Source organism: Myotis yumanensis, unplaced genomic scaffold, assembly GCF_028538775.1.
Source record: "Myotis yumanensis isolate MYYU_CA2020_CCGP unplaced genomic scaffold, mMyoYum1.0.hap1 SCAF_1, whole genome shotgun sequence".
In the NCBI taxonomy this organism is placed as follows: domain Eukaryota; kingdom Metazoa; phylum Chordata; class Mammalia; order Chiroptera; family Vespertilionidae; genus Myotis; species Myotis yumanensis.
This window is the reverse complement of record NW_027223752.1, coordinates 95,559,492-95,570,449: the sequence shown is the minus strand read 5'-3', so window position 1 is coordinate 95,570,449 and position 10,958 is coordinate 95,559,492.

The window sequence follows — 10,958 nt, the reverse complement described above, 5'->3', positions numbered from 1 at the left end:
ACCCAGTACTGTAGAATCTCACAACTGACCTCTGCTGATTACCTGTCTGAATCTCTTAGGGCTCTCAGTCAGTTGTGGACAGGATGGTGGGGCAGGAACCTCTAAGACTGCAGTGTGCACACAATCTTGCACAACCATTGTGGAAGCCTTAAAAATAGAGTCACCTCGTAAAAATGGGGTTTCCGAATCTTTCTCAAGAAGTGATTGTGCTCTAGGTCAATACCACTGACTCTTACCACTATACTTCTTCTCTGTAGAGGAAACTCATTCTACAAGATAGTTTTGCTTAAAGTGCTCCAGTATTACAGGTACAGCTACAAATGCCTGCCCCTCAGTCTCCATCTGGTCCTTGTCATCACCATCCTGCCAGAATGACTTCCTCTGCGTTTTCTGGCACACTTTATTACCATCCCATCACCAATGAAGCAGGGAAACCATCAATAAAAAGAATCGCTTAGAAAAAGAGGCTAACAGAGGTGGGCAAGAAACCTAGAAACCAGGATGATATACAGGTCACTAGTCTGCCCCTAAATGAATGCCATGAGTCTGTTTCTTGACTCCCTTGGCAGTAGACAAGTTCCTAAGTCACGTCTGGCCGTCCTCGGATCTGGCCATCAGAGGGACTTCCTTTTTGCAGGCCTGCTCCTCTAAAGGACATTAGAGTCCTCTTTTCTACACTTCAGCGAATTTTGTCTGGTGCCAGCATCCTTTCCCCACTTGAGTCAGAGCCTCCAGAAGAGTTAGTACAGGTGCCTGTTTAAGAGTAAGTTTCTGGTGATAGCTACTTCCGTGGCTTTCAATCATTGTCTTTCTTGAGTACATCATTGACTGAAAGGCATATCAGGAATTTCTGTGGGAGGAAGCTTACTCCCTTCAACACCAGGCTACCTAATGACCACCCTTCAGGATTTTTGTTATTCACCTCTTAGACCCATTGTTCTTAATGGCCCCGTCCTCAAGAGAATAAAGGAGAAAAAGTGACTGGAAAGAGGTTTGCAGGACAGGAAGGCTTCCCTCTGGTCTGTCCCTAAAAAGTCCTGCCCTCCACAGGTTACATTCCATTCTAGGGACGTGTTTTACTAGGAATTGGGGGTGGGTGTGTGGTGGGTAGTTGATAGGCATCAACATGTTTATCCTGTGGAAAAGAGCTGGGCTTCCTAAACTAGCTACTGCTGGATACTTTCTTTTCAATTGCTAGGCTCCTGAGCCCCGAGCTTTTCCAAATTCACAAGTGTTACCTGGACTTGGTTTTCAACAATCTCAGCAGAAAAGATTTCTCTTGATGAAACATAAATATGTAATTTCCTGTTTTTCCCTGTCTGCTTTTAACCAGACAACCTGGTACAGAAAACCCTCTTTGCCACTGAATTTTAATGACCTCTAATACATTCCTACATTTCAACTTTTGACAGAAGCTTTGCCTTTAGTGACATGTGGTTTGTATGCTAAGAGATTTTAGACAATTGTTTAGTTATTTTGCCTTTTCTTACCTCCACCACCAGTTTCTCACGGAATGGGGAAGTAAGGTTCTTCTGGTGATAACTGTCAGAATTTTAGTAGGCGCTGACTCCACAGCTAGTTGTACATTTTCACTCAGAGACGGTTACTAGTTCATGCCTAGCTCAAAAAACTAAAATTTTGTTCAATGGACTTGGATGGTATCTCTGTGGTTAATGGTTTTCAATTTAAGCCATGGGAAAAATAAGTTATTTCTGTTTTAGGGATTTCTTGTTTTCAAGAAACAGAAACCCAATTCTAGCATCAGTAAATGGGTTTGGTTAAAAAAAAATGTGGATAATTCAAACTGCAGGAATTTCAGTCAGTTTTGTCACCTTCTGCCCATCACTGGATCATGTTGTCCCGATTGTACACTCTTCACTCCATTTTAGCTTTTCTTCTCTGACGATGTCTTCTTTCCTGCTTCGTTGCCATTTAGCTTTGCTCTGGAGTTTGGCTCCATGGTGCTGCCAGCTCTGACCTGGCTCTGGCTCCCAGTGTCCCGTGTTTGTTTCTTATGATTCAAAATCTGGAAAAAGAGGAATTTGTATTCTTAACTTGGGTCAACTGTCCACCCCTGGACCAATTAATTATCTGTGGCTTGAGTGTTAGGATTTCTAAGAACACTTGCCCAGCCCTTTGTGGAATGAGAGGCAATTCCAACAAAGAAAGCATGGACTGGGAACTCTGACCTTTTGAGCTAGACTGATGAACAGTTGGTCTTTATTTATTTATTTTTTTAAAAATATATTTTATTGATTTTTTACAGAGAGGAAGGGAGAGAAATAGAGTTAGAAACATCGATGAGAGAGAAACATCGATCAGCTGCCTTCTGCACATCTCCTACTGGGGATATGCCCGCAACCAAGGTACATGCCCCTGACCGGAACCGAACCCGGGACCCTTCAGTCCGCAGGCCGACGCTCTATCCACTGAGCCAAACCGGTTTTGGCAACAGTTGGTCTTTATAAATTTATGATTCTTTAACCATGGAGATACCATCCAGGTCCATTGGACAAAATTTTAGTTTTTTGAGCAGCTCTACCTATAAGAATTGATATTTAATGATTTTTAATCATTCCTAATATTGTTCAAGAGATAAAGAGAACGTTTACTTTTTAAAAATAGAACAAAACTTATATTTTTCAATTCCTATCTAGGTCCATTGGACCCTTTCATAACTCTAAGATGCATTATGGGATCTTAGTGATACAATTTTTTCTACATCTTTTTAAATATTTTGCTATTTTATCATCCCAGGAATTATTTAATCATCACTAATCAGTTATTCCCAAATGGAACAATGATAGAATCACCTAGAAGAGGAACATAATAGTAAAATTGTCACTATTGCATAATCCTTTAGTTTTCATATAGCATTGCCCAAAGTATTGCATCATCTTTCAAGAAGTTTCAAGAAGATATAAGTCTGGAGAGACAGCACCTGTAAAGATTCAATGAATACAGTTGAGAGTTTATAATTTTTCATTTTAGCCATAATGGTAAATAGAAGAAAATTAATCAGAATTTTCATACTTACTAAAGGAATCACAGGTGAATGCAAAGAGACAAATAACCATACTCTAGATCTAATGATATTGATGAAATTGATCAGTTAAGCAAAATCTCAGACCATGACTCTTTAGATGCATATTCTAAATGAGTTTTCTCAAACTAAAGAAAATATGAATGAACCATATATTTCTAAGGACAACAAGGAAGTACAATATTCTCACCCCCTTATTCAACAGAAAGGGCTTCATCATGCAATATTTTATGAGAAGCCAGACCATCTAATTTTGCTAAAGGAATGACATGGCAGTATTCTTTCACCTTTATTAATGTTTACCTACCAAAATCTATTGATATAATTCCTAAGGTGAAACATTCTGAAGACAGTTTTCTATGCAAAGGTGATTAAAAGGAAATAAGTGTTGTAGAAATGAAAAAAAAAATGGACTGATCATTCTAATTGACATTTATAAATCCAAAAATTAAAATGTTTTTTTAATCACTACCCTTCTTCAACAAATCATGTCATCAAAGTTTTTAAAAAGTATTGCATGTTGGTGATACAAGTGCAAGAAGAAACAGAAGTACTGGTAATGATAAGCTGGAACCTAATAAAAATATATTTGAAATCTGGAGTCACTATTTACAAGATGAGCATGTACCAAATTCTTGCATAACAGGCGATGTTACATTCAACCAACATTGCCCATTTTAAGTATATACAACTTCAAAGTCTAAAAAATATAAAATAAAAATTGTTTACTATGCTTAAATTCTTATTACAGTTTTTAATTAAACTATCTCCTCATACTTCTGTTAAGTTAGTCATAAAATTACTTAAATATATATATTTTAAAATTTTTTAAACTTATTGGACTCGGTAAATGATGACTTTTTCCTGATATATTAAGAGTTGATATATATTTTAATATCTTAAATATAGATAAAATCATTTTGAAAGATTTATTTTTTTAAATGGTTTCAAGAATTTAAAGACATGTTAGATTACTTCCCCACATACTTCCTCTAGGAAACTTTAGTCAAGAGAAATGAATAAAACTGAGAAAATCCTTGGATTACAAAATGTTCACATTTCTTCTTTTTAAAAACCCTAAATGTTTAAGTAGCTGGCAGAGTGCTTTCTCTATGTAAAAAGTTGGGATACTTTCAAACATGACCCATCCTTATAGGACAAAATACTACAAGTGTTCTTATTTATTTCTTATAACGTGTAGCTCTTGGTAAGCACAGAACTGTCTGAGAAATTTGATTTATTATAAGTACTACTAGAGGCCCAGTGCACAAAATTTGTGCGGGGGGGGGGGGGTGGGGGGTGGGGGAGGGGTTCTTCAGTCTGGTCTGCACCCTCTCCCAATCTGGGACCCCTCGGGTGATGTTCGACTGCTGGTTTAGCCCCAATCCCTCAGGGATCCCTGTGTCAGACATCCCTCTTGCAATCCAGGACCGCTGGCTCCTAACCACTCGCCTGCCTGCCTGCCTGCCTGATTGCCCCTAACCACTCTGCCTACCTGCCTCATCACCCCTAACCACTTGTCTAATTAGCATATTATGCTTCTATTATTATAGATTTTATTGTCTTTAAATGGCCTTTCTAGGATGACCTTTATCTACACTACTATAAGTCACTAGGGAATAAAATTTTTCTCAGGTTATCTTAAAATTAAAAGTTTAAATATTGAGCCGAAACTGGTTTGGCTCAGTGGATAGAGCGTCGGCCTGCGGACTGAGGGGTCCCAGGTTCGATTCTGGTCAAGGGCATGTGCCTGGGTTGCGGGCACATCCCCAGTGGGAGATGTGCGGGAGGCAGCTGATCGATGTTTCTCTCTCATCGATGTTTCTAGCTCTCTATCTCTCTCCCTTCCTCTCTGCAAAAAATCAATAAAATATATTTTTAAAAAAATAATTAAAAAAATAAAAGTTTAAATATTGATATAAGTTTAGACTGTCAAACAGAAGGGGCTAATAATAGATTTTTGCCATTATAGAATTGTGAATTTAGTCCTTTTAAAAGAGAAGTATGAACTATTTTAAACACAGGAAAGTACAGACAATATATGTCAGACAACCATGTCTCACCCCCAGCTGTAACAGATGTTAACTTTTGCTATATTTTAAGTTTTTATTTCAAAAGAAATAGACCAAGCACAGACATAGCAAAAATCAATCCTTCCCCTTCTCCCCAAGGGGACCACAATTCTAAGGTTGGTATGCATCATTCTCATGCATTTTTAAAGTATTATTTTGGTTTTAATGTGTTATATTAATTGTATCATATTTAAAACTTGCTACTTTTCAAGTATGCTTGAGTGTAAAGCATATTGACTTATGTAGGTCTACTTTACCTATTTTAACTGCTATTTAATATTTCAAATGTATGAAATATTTGTTCAGTTCCCAAATGGGGGAACCTTAAGGTGTTCCCACTCTTTATTTCTTGGATGGTACCCTGAACTATGTGTGGTAGCCTCTGGAACAGGTAGCTTGCCAGCACATAGCTTCTGATATTGGCAAGCAAGCTATCCCAGAGATTTACTGAAGTGTAATTTTAAAACAGGGATGCATATTATCAAGTTATTTATTTATTTATTATGGATAGAACCAGGTATATTAGTGGAAGATAGAAAAGTATAACTAAATAAATGTATGTTCATTTTTTAACTGTGACAATTATGTTTCTCTCCTGTGTCATCTCAGTTGATTTAAACATTTGCAGTTTAAAAGCATAGAAAGTATGCTTTGAAATTCACTTTTGCTAAAGAACTCCAGCCTTCCTGTGGCAGCCTATTAAATAGGTGCTATTCACTGCCTTTTTTTTTTTCTTGCTCTTGGAATTCTGATCTCATTTTTCTGTATCAATAGAAAGACAAGCATAGATGAACTCTCATGCCAATTAACAAATCTAGAGGAAAAAAATATGCCTGATGCCTAAAAAGTCATGGCCTCTGAACTTTATTTGCCTTTATAGGGTAAAATCGGAAAAAGGAAATTGAAAGGACATTCTGTTAACCTTAACCTATTGCCTGAAAAAGTGCCATTGTGATAAAAAAAAGGAGGGGGGGAATTATGGAAAATTAATGTATTCATTTAACATTTATTGAATACCAAGCACTATAATACAGTATGTACCCAGAATGCTTAATCACTGTGTGTCCTTATCCACAGCATTGACAACAACCCAGTTGCTTCTTTTCAAGAAAACTAGTGGGATCTGAAAATGCCCAAGAAGCATAGCTAACATGATCAAATGAATATGTGAATGAAAATAAGCAGAAAAGCTAAACATTATTACGGTTTGTAAATCACATTGTGTACAAATTATAGAAAAATCCTACTCAACTGGCTTAAATATAGAGAGGGTTTATTATTATACAAAGCGTTACTGGTGAAAGTGGAGGTCCTCCTCCCCACTGGTTGCTCATGGGAGTGGCTTCTTGTGATATCCTGGGAAAGGGAATTTTCTGAAACTCGAATTTTCTGAGCTTTTACTTCCATGGAATCACAGCCCTGGGTTTCCAAGGTCCTCTTTCCCTCAGTCCTGCCATGGAAGAATTGTAGCTGTGGCTTTAACAGGGCTAGAATCAGAACGATTGTCCAGTTTCCTTTCCATGTCTTCTCAGTCCAATTCAGCATCAGGCTAGCTGTAGTCCATCAGTCCATTGCATGTGGGGTCCCCGTGGCCATGGGCATATGGGCAAATGCATGAAAGCCAAGAGTCACAAGGGCAACAAGAGCCAACTCCTTTGTTTAGGGGATTATGAATCCCCAAATTTCCCAGGCTTGCATTGGCTCTGCCCATCCTGGCCAATCCTTGACTGACAGGAAAGTACCTTCCCTAGTCACACCAACTTCTCTGCATGTGCATCTATCTCCTCTTCCTCCTTTCCTATTTTTAATAACTAGCTAATTATAACAGTATCAATAGGATAAGTCCAAGGTTGGTTAATTAATTAGTTCATCATTACTGAAGACACAGTTCTCCCCAGATTTCTGCTTTATCACCTTAGGCCTTCATGACAGCAAGATGCTGCCACACTTCCAGGTGTCACATCCAGATAAAACAATGTAGGACAGTATACAAAGTATTTCCTCTCAGGTGTCTTATTTTTATGAAACACACTCTTACATCTCATTGGCCAGAACTGTATCCCATGCACTTTCTTAAGGCAATCACTGGCAAGGGAATTACATTTCCATGATTGGCTTAGACTACTTTAGCTCAATTTAAAATATTAAGCAACCACACACCAAGTGTTCTCTACTATTAACTGAAAACAACAAATACAAACAAACTCCAAATTTTGTGCAAAGATCAGGGATATACAGACAATGATATAGATGGGAAATCATACCAGCTATCCTATCTAATAAAGAGGTAATATGCTAATTGACCCTCATGCTGTCGCAAAGATGGCGGCACCCACAGCCAATAAGGAGGAAATATGCTAATTGACTGCCCTGCCCTCAAAGATGGCAACGCCCAAAGCCAATAAGGAGGAAGTATGCTAATTGAATGCCACGACCTCAAAGATGGCAGTGCCCACAGCCACCAGATGGTGGCACCCAGTCCCCTCAGCCCTGCCAGGGTGGCAGGTGTGTGGCAAGGCCAGGCCTGCATCTGGAGACCCCCAGTCCCCTCAGCCTCCCAGCCACCCAGGGCCGGCCTGAGGCACAGGCAAGCCTCAGATGCTGCCCAGGTCCACCCGAGGCTCAGGTAACCAGGGCCGGCTGAGGCTTGTGCTGCCATCATTGGCAGCAGCAGAGGTGTGATGGGGCGTTGCTTTCCCCTGATCGCCAGGTCACCTCCCACTGCTGACGGCTCCCAGACTGTGAGAGGGGGCAGACCGGGCTGAGGGACCCCACCTCCAGTGCATGAATTTTCATGCACCAGGCCTCTAGTCTACAATAGGGAGACAAGATCAACATTGGGAAGTGCCTATTCCCCCATAAAGTCTTCCTGATCATTTCTGGCTCTCAACAAAATAATTACAAATCTGAAACTTCAAGTGGGAAATAAAATAGAAATTAGGCATTACTCAATACAGTGGGGCCTTGACTTACGAGTTTAATTCATTCCATGACGGAGCTCGTAACTCAAATTACTCGTATGTCAAATCTTAAAGTGAATGAGTGAGACACGTGATGCTGGGCTGATGTTGTGGCGTTCACTGTGACGTTCGCTGCGCCAAGTAGCGGTGGGGTATCTGAAGCTGGCTTGTAACCCGAATTTTAGCTCGCAACTCAAAGCAAAAAATCGGCCGAGAGACGGCTCGTATCTCAAAAAACTCATTAGTCGGGACACTCGTAAATCAAGGCCCCACTGTATTTAAACTGTTGCCCAGCCAGTATGGCTCAATGGTTGAGCATCAACCTATGCACCAGGAAGTCTGTGGTTCCATTCCTGGTTAAGGCACATATTGGGTTGCAGGCTGAATCCCCAGCAGGGAGAATGCAGGAGGCAGATGATCGATTTTGCTGTTTCTCATTGATGCTTCTATCTCTCTCCCTTTCTCTCTCTCTAAACATCAATGAAAAACTTAAAATATATATATATTTAAACTGTTGTTCATTTCATCAATGAAATACCATCACTGAAAGAAAACTCTTCTTTCAAGAAATAAAAATATGTCCCTGACTCTTATATTTTGCTAATAAGCCGATTTTGTCTTATGTCAATGATTATGAGAAATTCTTCTCAAATTAAATAATACTGCTGACAATAGGGAAATAATCCCTTGAATTTGTAGAATATGTTATGTTTTTAAAGTGCTTTTTGATACATTAATCTGAATTATATCTCATTCTTACAGGAGGGGATAAACAGCTGTATTGATTCCTCATTTTTTAGATATGAAACCTGGGAAGTGTCAAAAGTTAAAAGATTTGGAAGAAGGCATAGAGAGGATAAAAGGTGATGGGAAAAATAAAATAACATTTAAAAAGTTAAAAGATTTGCCCAAAGATTACATGGCTAAGTAGTTAAAGAATGTGGATTAAAACCAAATTATTTCATTCCTAATCCAGTGCTTCAGAGCTATTTAACAGTTTTATGTAACTTAAAATTGACATTCTAAAATTCTGTTTAAAAATGTAAAAAAAAATCAGAATCTCTCTTGTGAATAAGTTAAAATATAATGTCTTCTTTTAGATCTTACCTTCTCCAAGCTAGCCCCAGTTTTTAGGACCCTAAAATCTAAGTACCTTAGATATATATGAGGTTCAAAATGTTTGTTTTCCAAATGTTCCTATCACCTTCCCTATTAGGAATGCTACATATTCCATATAAACTCAGAACTCAGCAAGCCTGGCCTAGACACTTGTGTGCCTTTAAAATCCTATTTATATCCTGCTTGTGAAAGAGCCAAAAGTCACATTTTAAAAGAATAAGGTTACCTAAAATGGGTCTCTCAAGGACAAAGTTGAGAAAAATCTTCCCACTTTCCTGAATTTCAGGAAGGTAAAAACTGAAGATATGTTTTAAATGTCACCCCTCATCCCTATCTTTCAAAAGTGATATAAGCCTAACCAATGGACACAGACACCAGGGGGGTGAGGGCATAAGTGGGGGTAGGGGGGGCAATGGGGGGTTAAGGACACCTATGTAATACCTTAATCAATAAAGAAAAAAAAAGTGATGTTTAGTGATAAGAAATTAGACAAAGCAATAGGTTCAAAGAAAGATAATTTCTAAGTAAAATTAGAAAGATGGAGTAAAAATATCTTTAAGGGGATTGTGGCAAGCCATTTCTCTTGGAGAATGCTGATCTAAATGGAGATTATAGAGAGTGCAAAATCTCCCTCTTCTGCCAGGACCAGACTCCTGCATCAAGTGGCCCACTTAAAGTCACTGCTTAGACATCTTGAGTCATATCAAACTCAGCACTTTGGATCCTTTCCTCTGTTGCTCCAGTCACATCTTTAACATCTCAGTGGATGGCAATTCTCTTCTTTCCAGGCTCTTAGATCAAAAATCCACCTTTGATTCCTATCTTAAACTCTGATCTTTCTTTCATACTCCACATTCAATTTGTCAGAAAATTACGTAGTCTCTTCAAAAGAGATTCAAAATCCAACCATTGCTCTTGGCTTCACTGCCACCATCCCAACTTGAGTCACCATCACACTAAGCCCCTGGGGTCCCCCTACCTCTGCCCTTGCCCCTCTGTTCTCCACTTTCAACACGGCACCCAGAGTGAGCCCTTAAAATCAGAAGTCAGTTCACATCATCTCTGCTGAAAACCCTACAACGGATTCTTAGTTCACTCAAGAGAGAAAACACATCCGTCCTAAGGCCAACTGGGCCCTACATGATCTGCTGGTCCCCTTCCTTCTTTGACAATCTCCTCTTTACTCCTCAGCCCCAGCCATACTGGCGCCCTTGCCACCTGGAGTGCACCTGCTATGCTCCAGCTCTCAGCCTGGATCACTCCTCCCCTAGCTTACTGTCACACATCCCCTTCATTTCTGCACTCAGAGCTCTCTCAATGCCATCAGAGGTGCCAGAAAAAATACGAGGCACCAGTTAAATTTGGATTTCAGATAAGCAATGAATAGCATTGTAGTGTGAGTATGTCCCAAATACTGTGTGGGACATATGTATACTAAATACTGATTCATTGTTTATTTGAAATTCACACTTAACTGTGCCTGTTGTTTTGGTTTGTTTTTTTATCTAAATTTGGCAACCCCATAATGGGTTCTACCTTGACCCAAGTACACCTGGCTTTACCTCCACCCCCAAGCTCCAGCTTCCTCTCCCCGGCTCTATTTTTTCTTTCCTCGTAACACTCAGTTTCTTCTAACAAACTGTATAATTTGCTTAAGTATCACATTTATTATCTGTCTTTCTCCTCTGGAAAAGCATCTTCAGATGAACAATTCCAGCATGACTTATTTGATGCTTAAAGAATTTTATTTTTCAGCATATTCCT